Source organism: Mandrillus leucophaeus, unplaced genomic scaffold, assembly GCF_000951045.1.
Source record: "Mandrillus leucophaeus isolate KB7577 unplaced genomic scaffold, Mleu.le_1.0 Scaffold41, whole genome shotgun sequence".
NCBI lineage: Eukaryota > Metazoa > Chordata > Mammalia > Primates > Cercopithecidae > Mandrillus > Mandrillus leucophaeus.
The window spans coordinates 3349128-3358201 of NW_012104365.1; the positions used below are offsets into that span (position 1 = coordinate 3349128).

The following is a 9074-nucleotide window of genomic DNA, read 5'->3' on the forward strand; positions in this document are numbered from 1 at the left end:
CAACCCCCCTGACCCTCCTGATCCCCCTGACCCTCCTGACCCCCGTGACCCCACTGTGGCGGGAGGTATGGAGCAGCAAGGCGATACGTGAAAAACAGACCTAAGCCAGCTGCCCTCCCAGGCAGCAAAGCCCCCAGATTAGTGCGGGAATGCTTCAGCAGCACAGGCAGGCGGCGTTTCCCTCCAAGACAGTAGCCCTGTCCCAGTGAAAGACACGGAGGGGAGAAGCATCTCGCCCCATCTCCGAGTCTGGGCTTCTTCATCTGCCAAGGCCCTGCGCCTCCTCCTGACGCGGCTCTGCCTCTCCCACGCACCGGCACTCTGGCTTTCTCCTTTCTCCCTCTGCCTTAATGATGCTGCCCCTTTCCTGTTCCTGAATGAAGCTGAAGCCCGCTTCCTTTCGCCACACACAACACAGCAGCAATCTTCTCAGCCGTGCACTCACAGCTGGGAAAATGAAGGGAGGAAGGAGTCCCAGCCACAGGATAGAGGAACGGCCTCTCCACAGAGACGCTGCTGCTTCTGAGCTGAAGTGACAGGTACACCGTGTTAATGATGGGGAAAGTGTGCGAGGTTTATTATAATTTAAGAGCCTTTCTATTTGAACAGACTGTCTTACTCTCCGGAGATGGTTCTGAAAACCAGCTGGCTCCTCGGATGCTGCTGAGAATGAAATGGGAAAGCCGTGAGAAAGCAGCACAGGTCCCGTGCGAGGGCGTGGCCGTGAGGCCACTGCTGCAGAACCGGAGGCCTGTGCATCTAATTTCAGTGAAGACTGTTATGGAGACAGAGGGTGGTGGGTTCAGTGACCACCTGGATTCCCAGATTCATTGCTTTCCCAGCTGTGAGCGTGCCGTATTTCCCAGGGCGGGGATGGCCCAGCGTCCTCTTTGCAGCTCATCTCCTGCAGGCACAGGCATGTTGTGATTGAGGACACAGACTTCGGTGTCTGGCAGGGTCCTTCCAGGTCCTGGCTCTGGGGCCTTAAGGGAGTCACTCCGGTCGCCGAGTCTGAGCCATCTCTGCAACGGGAGCCACGGCAGCACTCACGTGGCGGGAATCTAATTCAGAAATGAAGGCCCGCAACTTGCCCTGCGCAGTGCCTCAGCAAAGGAAGCACTCAACCAGCCGCTGCTGTCTTCACAACCATCGTCCCTCCGTGTGGGGCACGGGGATTCATTCCAGGCCCCCCAGGGATATTAAAATCTGAGGATGCTCAAGTCCCTTATATAAGAAGGCGTAGTATTTGCATGTAACCTGCACATCCTCCTGTATACTTTAAATCAACTCTAGATTACTTACAATGCCTAATATAATGAAAGTGCTATGTACATAGTTAGACTGTATCTTTTATTGTTACATTGTCATTTTACATATTTTTTCAAATATTTCCATCTTCAGTTGGTTGAATCTGTGGATGGGGAAAGCCGGCTGTATCTTGCCATGACCCTGTGGACTTGTTTCTAGCCCTGCTTGCTGTCTGGCAAGCTCCTACTCAGCCTTCAGCGCCTTGCCTGAGTGCCCCTCCCTGAAGCAGCTTCCCTTGTGTGTGAATCTGTTCTCGTGTTGCTATAAAGACATACCTGAGGCTGAGTGATTTACACAGAAAAGAGGCTTGATTGGCTCATGGTCCTGCAGGCTGTCAGGGCATGGCGCCGGCGTCTGCTCAGCTTCTGGGGAGGCTTCAGGGAGCTTTTACTCATGACAGAAGGCAGAGTGGGAGCAGGCGCTTCACATGGCCATAGGGGAGCACAGACGGGGAAGGTGCCACATACTTTAAACAACTGGCTCTCATGAGAGCTCACTCACTGTGGTGAGGACAGCACCAAGCCACGAGGGATCCACCCCCATGACCCAACACCTCCCACCAGGTCCCACCTGCAACACTGGGGATCACAGTTCAACATGAGATTTGGGTTGGACAAACATCTAGCCTGTGTCCCCTGACTTCCCTCCTCTGCTGCCCAGTGCCCCACACCCCTCACCTGTGCCCTCCCTGCAGATCTCCGGAGTCACCTGGGCAACCTGCGGCCAGACACTGCGGTGCTCCTTGTCAGCCCTGGCCTAACCCTTGGCTCTGCTCTTCCCGGGGCCTGTTCAGATGCCCACCTGCTGACCACCATGCACCCTCTGCCCTCCTGCGTGTGTGCCCACCTCTCCCACAACACTGCAGAGTCGGGGGGAGGGAAGGCGGAGACTGGGCCCTGTCTGGCCTTTCCCTGGTCTCAGTTGAGTTGCACCTGATGGGGCACGTGCAGCCCATTCTCCACCACCCAGGTCTGTTCCGAGGAGATGGACCCGTTGCCTTCCATGGGCGTTTGTTTAGGCCGAGCTCAGTCCACCAGTCCTGGTGCCTATGGATGCCTACAGGGACTGCATGGCTCTGTTCCTCAGCATCCAAAAAGCAGTGTTGCATTCAGCTGGAAACATGGTTCTGTAGAAAAGTCAGACATAAATATGAGAGACAGGGACACACCAGGAGGGAGGAGAACAGCAGGACACTGTCTGGCCTGACGCGTGCCCACAGTGCCACCCGGAGCCAAGCTGCAGGATGCCAAGGGTAGGGGCTAGTGAGGCGTTAGACTTCCAAGAATGCACCTTCTCCAGTGGGTGGAGATGCACCGTGCCCTGCTGCCCGGCCCATGCTGGGGGCTGCTGGCCATGCTTTCTGGTGAACGCAGTGAGTCCTCATCATGTGGTGGGATTAGAGGGTGTCCAGCTGAGCCCTCCCGGGTGAGGGGATGCTGCCAGCACCCTCGCTGACACCCCAAAGCACATGTTTTATCACAAGGTTCTTATCTTGCTGCATTTCAGTGATGGGCTCGCTACATCACACAGGCAGACACCCGCTCCCCAGTGGGGTGGAAAATGAGAGGATGGCCCTAAACTTCCAGAAGGAAACTTGCTCTGAAAATGACCAGGTCCTCAAAAGAAACTCAGACGTCTTAACTTCCAGGGCTCCACTGTCACGAGCAGCTGGACGGACATCTCGGTGGAACAGGCCTTGCTTAGGAGGGAAAGGAAGCAGCTGAAAAAGAAACAAAACAATAATAATAACAGTACAAATAGTCATAACACAGCCTACACTTCTGAATTTTGCAAGCCTCGTTCTTCAGGGACGTTTTGGTGAGCTGGAAGAAGGAGCAGAGGGAAGCTCATTCCAGCTCTTTAGGGGAAAACCCTGAAGCTGCAACCCATTCTCTGCATCATTTTCTGATGCTGGGTTTATATATTCACTTTATTAAAAGAAAACATTGAGCACCCACTATCTCCCAGGTGCTGTGTGTGCCAGGCCAGCATCAACATCATGAAATGGTTCTGAAATTGTGCCCGGCCTGGTGAGCACACACAGAGGAGCTGCTTCCTGGGGTGCACGCCTGCAGGGCATTTACTTAATGAACATGTTACCGTTTTGCTTCTCAGTGTGGTCTCCAGACCAGCGAATGGGGTGCCTTAGAGATGCAGCATCTGGGGCCCCTCCCTGGACTCATTTTCACCAGTTCTGTGTGATTTGCAGGCATCTTAGAGAAGCTCTGGATTAAGCAACCATTTTGCACCGTACACCGTGCAAGGCACTAAGCATACACATTGGGAGCGTCGTGGCCCCTGTCCTCAGAAGCTCTCAGTCTAATTCAAGAGGTGGCTAAGCAGAAGCACAGTTCTTTATTCTCTGGGCACCCCTGTGAGCCGGGTCCAGCTCAGGGCACTGGGACGTGGCCAGGGATGACACAGGGCCCGTGTCACAGAGTTCCCACTCCGGTTGGGGGACAGATAGGGAAGTCAGGTCCAGGGAGAGTGTTTGCAGAAGTGGGGAGTGTCCTGGAGAAAGCAAAGCCAGGTAATGGGGTGTAGTCTCCAAGGTGGGGCAGCTGGGGCCCCACACCACTCCCGAGGGCCCCTGCAGAAACACAGGTCCCTGGGGAAGCTGACTGCAGACGGATCTGGGTGAGGAGACTCCAGGAAAACGAATTCAGGCAGGCAGTTGGGCGGCTGTTGCGGGAGCCGGGAGAGGGTTCGTGCTGGAGTGGAGGCAGGGCCAGGCTGCAGAGGCCAGATGTGCCCTGCCAGGGGTGGGAGGGGAGCCCCGAAGCACAGGGAGTAGAAGGGCCCATCCCAGGCCCACACCCACTAGATCCTGTCGTCCCTATTGCTCCATGCCCACCACATCTGTCCAGGGCAGGCTCTCAGGTGTGCAAAGTGCCAACAGAGCACAGAGAAGTGAGCAGCAAAGTGCCCCAGGGGATGCTAGTGGAGGCTTCCTGGAAGAGATGACATTTGACCTGGGTCAGGCAGCCTGACTAGGTGTTCTCCAGGCAGAAGAGGAGGGGGCTGAATGCCTCAAGACCTTTTGAGGACTAAATGAGAAAACAGGGGAAAATAGGGGAATAGATAATGTGGGAAAAGCATCAGGGACATAGTAAGTCCCGGGAATGTTCATATACACGTGCGGGTATGCAGTGCACACACACGCATGCACATAGGCACACACACATGTACATGAGCAGGGACATGCGCTCATGCAGACACACACATGATTGATCCTCCTTTAAAACCCACTGGGAACTCCCACAGTCCCCGTGGCCAGCTCCCTGCTGAGCCTCCCCTTACCCACATCCTAGCAGAGAGTCTGGGTATTATTTAGATGCTGTTAACTCCCAGTCCAAGGTGCTGATGCCATTGTTTCCTTCCCGATTAGCTTTTGTGTCCAAAGCTGAGAATACAATATTTTTAGGCCCTGGAGGAAGAATCCTGAGCCAGTGACTATCTCCGGAGTAATAGGCCCAAACGCTTCGGTCGAGGCAGAGATGCAAACTTCATTATAGTATCTGCCCTGGCAGCAGCCGCGACGCCTGTCTTTGCACCTAATGAGGCTTTTTGAACAGTGATGATGATCTCCGATGAGTTATTAATACTGTGATGCAGCTTAAATAATTGCAAGAAGAGCACAGGACTCCAAATGGGAACCTATCTGGCAGTGGAAGAAATGCTTCGCTGGCCTCTCCTTTCAGCATATTCCCAGGCAAGAGGCCAGCCGAGATGAGATTTGCTTTTAGGGTATTTTCAGCATTTCAAGTTTTGTAGAAATCATCTCCCCACCTCTTGGGTCAGAAGGGAGGGCAGGGAAGCAAGGGGCGCCCTGGCTTGGGAGGCATCTCTGTGTTTGATGTTTGTTCTTATTGACGCACTCCTTCCTGCACAGATTTGAGAGCACACGTGCACATGCATCCCTCTAACACACAGACACGTGTAGATTTGTTTTTACTGTCATTTCTTGGACAAGTCATTTGATAAATGGGCCGTTCTTCCATCCAGCAGCTTGCACTAATGGTCTAATTAGAAGCTCCTGGTGAACGTTGCTATGGGCGTCACTTCAGGAGAAATGGAAATAGGCCAGGGACCATGGTATAATTTGAGGAAATGGCTACGGGAAGAGAGAGCCCTCCTTTCCGTGAAACAGTAAGCACATTGCCACGAGAAGCTGTGACTTATGGTGTAGAATTCAGGTTTTGCATATGAGTGAAGGTCCTTGCAACATGTAGAATCTGGATCCTTGTACAGAAAGGGCAAACTTTTGTTCCCAGTAGTGGTCAAAGCTGTGGAGAAAAAAAAAAAAAAAAAACAGGAAACCAGGTAGAGTGATAAGCTGGTAAGTTGAGGTCCTCGGCATGATTTGCCCCTGGGATGAGGAGGCCCTGGGTGGATGGGCTGTGGAGTCGAACCTCCGGGCAGTGCTGGGCAATGGCGTTCCCGCTGGCTCTGAGGACACGTGGGCCCAGGGTGCCTTGGAGCCAGGGCTGCCCGTGCAGGTGATGGGCATGGCAGAGTCCTGAGGCCGGGCTGAACGGCAAAGAGTGGTGACCAGGGTTTGCAGGGCATCTCCCTCTGTGGCTCATTGTCCACGCAGCCGATGCGGATTGAAGGTGGCCAAGCAGACAGAGAATGGCGGAGAGACGGCCATTCCGATAAGCGCCACCTCTGTTTGCCAGGCTCACTACCAGGTGGTCTGCGTGCTGCCATTCCTTCCACAGCACGGGGGAGAGCTGCTGTGCTCACCCATCCTATAGATGAGGGCACTGAGGCACTGAACAACTTCCCCAGAGTCACACAGCAGGTCAAGTAGGGGAGCTGGGATTCAAACCCAGACCCAGGCTGACTCCAGAGCTCACCTCTGTCGCAAAGTCTGACAGCATCTCAGCTAAAATAGGGCCCACAAGCCCCCACAAGTGCCCCGTCCTGTGGACACAGAGGTGCCTCTCCCTCTCCCAGTTCCTCTGCATGTCTGAATGATTGCTGTTGGCAAAGGGGCCAGACCCCCAGGAAGTGGGCAGATTTGCTGCCTCCTGGTGTGGCCTCCGTGGCTTGTCCTGAGAAGTGCAGCCGCCGCTCCTCAGTTGTGTAGATTGGAGGGCTCCTTGGCTACCCTGGCTGTGTCCTGCACATATCTGCTCAGGGCCAGTGACATTTTGGGATCCAAGTGTTGTAAGTGGAAAGAAAACAAATTTCAGATTTGCCTGAGGTTAAATGACTCTGGGTGGCCTTGCCTGAAGATCCCTTGTGGGATGGATAGTGCAGGACACTGTCCCCTCCAGACCGGCTCCAGGCTCCCGCCAGGATGTCCTAGTGAGCCCAGGGTGGCCGGAAATGATTTCTCCGACTGGCCTGCAAGAAACTGAGTCAAAGGTCTGCTGAGTAGCTTGGGGCAGGGCTGAGGAGAGATGGAGCCACTGGCGGTTCTGTGGTGGGTGACAGTGATGTGTCCATATCCTGCTCTGTTAACATTTACAACCTTGTGATAACACCATCACCGTTCTAATCTGCCTTTGCCACACAGACCTGAAACCCAGGCGCCAACCTGAATATACAAGTTGGATGAAAAAACAAACATACCCCTCAATGTAGGACCAGATAGATTTTTAATCTGTGCACATGTAAAGGTGGATTTTTCCCCAGCCCCGGGATCTACTAACTGAGATGTTTTCCTTGCTAATATTTGTTTGCTTTTTTCCTTTCATAAAAGCACTACATAATACCATGACCTTCTGAAATGCAAATAGATTTTTTTTTTAATTCAAAAAGCCTTTTTATTCCACTTAAGATGAGAAGGTCCTGTTTGGAAAACACGTTTGATGCCTCATACCCATTATTTATGATTTTCTCATAAATTATTTTTCTTATAGACTTTTAAAAACATGGAAAACCCAACACATTAGTGCAGAAAGAGAACATGAGGCTGAAATGGTTGGCAGCTGCAAAACAGGCAATGATGTTATAAGATTAGGAGGGGAAAAGCATCTCTTTTTAAGGAGTTTTTCCGACACCTGCATGGACTAGCGATAGCATCTAAGACGTCCCAGGTGAAGAGGAATCAGCATCATCAAGCTGGGGCCAAAGACCCACAACCCGCTGGGGCCAGGGTTCTCTTTACCTGGGCCAGGCTGCCCTCACAGACTGGTCCAGCTCCTGCCCAGGTTGTCACTGGGTAATGCAAAGGTTGCCTTGGGAAGGTTTCTGCAGGGATAGGAAGTGACCATCCTTGGTAGGCAAAGACAGAAGGGAGGCTGGTTTGGTGCTTTTGTTGTATGGACCAGTTTGGAACCTGAGCCTGCCAGGCTCTGCCCGTGTCTCACAGGGTGGGGTCTCCTACCCTTTCAACCCCAACACTTGGGTCTACACCTGAGGCTTCCTCCTCTCCTCTCCCTCATCCACATTCCTAGAACCCTGCCCTTGTTAGATTTCACGCTCCACCAGTTTACAACTGAGCCTATTCTCTCTCTGCGTCTCCCTCTTCCATCTTTCTCCCCTCACCCCCAGCCCCCAGCGTGCGTCCTGTGTTTCTGGGCAGATCCTGGGCTGCAGGACAAGGTGAAGCCACACCCGCCGCGGGGTTCTAGCCTAGATGTGTCTGCTTGTCATAACGCTTGATTAACCAGTCCAACCAGCATGCGTAATTTGGCTGAGAGCAATTTTATTTCTAAGCCACGCAGGTTGGCAGGGAAATATCTAGATGTTATCTAGAAAGTGTTAATAAATGTACCAAATGGGTCCAGTCAAAGAGAAGTTGCAGCTACCATTCTGAGAACAAAGGAGAAGAGTCTACGAAGAGACAGCCCACAAAGCATCCTTGTCCAAGTGGAACTGCTACGACCCCACCACGTGTCCAGCAGCAGCTCGCCCTGCAGCCTAGAGTCGTTAGGACCCTGGACAGTTCTCCAGGTCTGCAGGACTCATGCCTGGTGATGGATGACTCTGCCCCACTGGGCATTTAGGACTGCACTTGTTCTTTCTACTTGATCCTCTCAACTTTGCTTTATGGTATAGGAGTGCTCAATGCAGCTAAGAACGTGGTCCACCACAGCTCGCACTGCTCCCCTGATTTTGTTCAGAAAGTTCTGCGTGATGGACGCTCTGCTCTTCTGGTCACTGACCCACCACCTGCACTTCCTCATTGCTCTGTGACTGGTGGTGGTGGTCGGCAGGCTGCAGGCGTCACTGCCACGGGTATCTGGAGGTATTTGCCAATGAAGCTGTCATGTGATCAGCCAAACGCGGGGTGGTGAGCATGACCTCCTAGATCACAGAGCAGATGTCCACCTTCCATATGCAGAGCCAGGCTGGCAGCTGGGGCCTTGGCCAACACTGCTGCATTTGCTCTGTGGCACCTGCATCAAGACCAGCCCGTCAAGGCCAGGCTGTGCAGCCTCACGTCTCCGGGAGGGCTGGTGGGGAAGCACAAGACCCTGAGCTCAGTGCCCAGCTCCTCCACCTTTTGCTGAATCACAGGCCAGTTTTCCTTCTCAGGTTTTGGGGCTACAGGGACCCCCTCAAGCATCATGTGTTTAGGGCATACAAATGTGGCATAACATTAGTCCAATCAAGCCATTATAGGAAGGACATCTCAGTATGTCTCTCTCAATCATCGTTGTAAAACCAAACACATGAACATGTTCCAGTTGCTTGGGATGGGATCACGGGTGCGTGCTGATGTGATGGCTGGAAAATGACCCACGGAGAGGACTTCATTTTTCCTGTTGCAGAATCCCCTCCAGTTTCTGCTCCACCGGGTGGCCTTTGCT

General features: G+C 53.1%; 1 protein-coding gene across 2 annotated transcripts in view; it reads left to right on the top strand.

The window, feature by feature from the left end:
• Positions 1–9074, top strand: part of CDH4 (cadherin 4, type 1, R-cadherin (retinal)) — a 501882-nt gene that overhangs the window by 116610 nt on the left and 376198 nt on the right. The window contains exon 1 of one of the 2 annotated variants that reach the window (XM_011992341.1): positions 311–539. The exons of the other annotated variant lie outside the window; for it this stretch is intronic. The gene's annotated coding sequence lies outside the window, so the exon portion shown is untranslated. Of the gene's footprint in view, positions 1–310; positions 540–9074 lie in introns of those variants that run through there. 2 annotated transcript variants of the gene reach the window in all.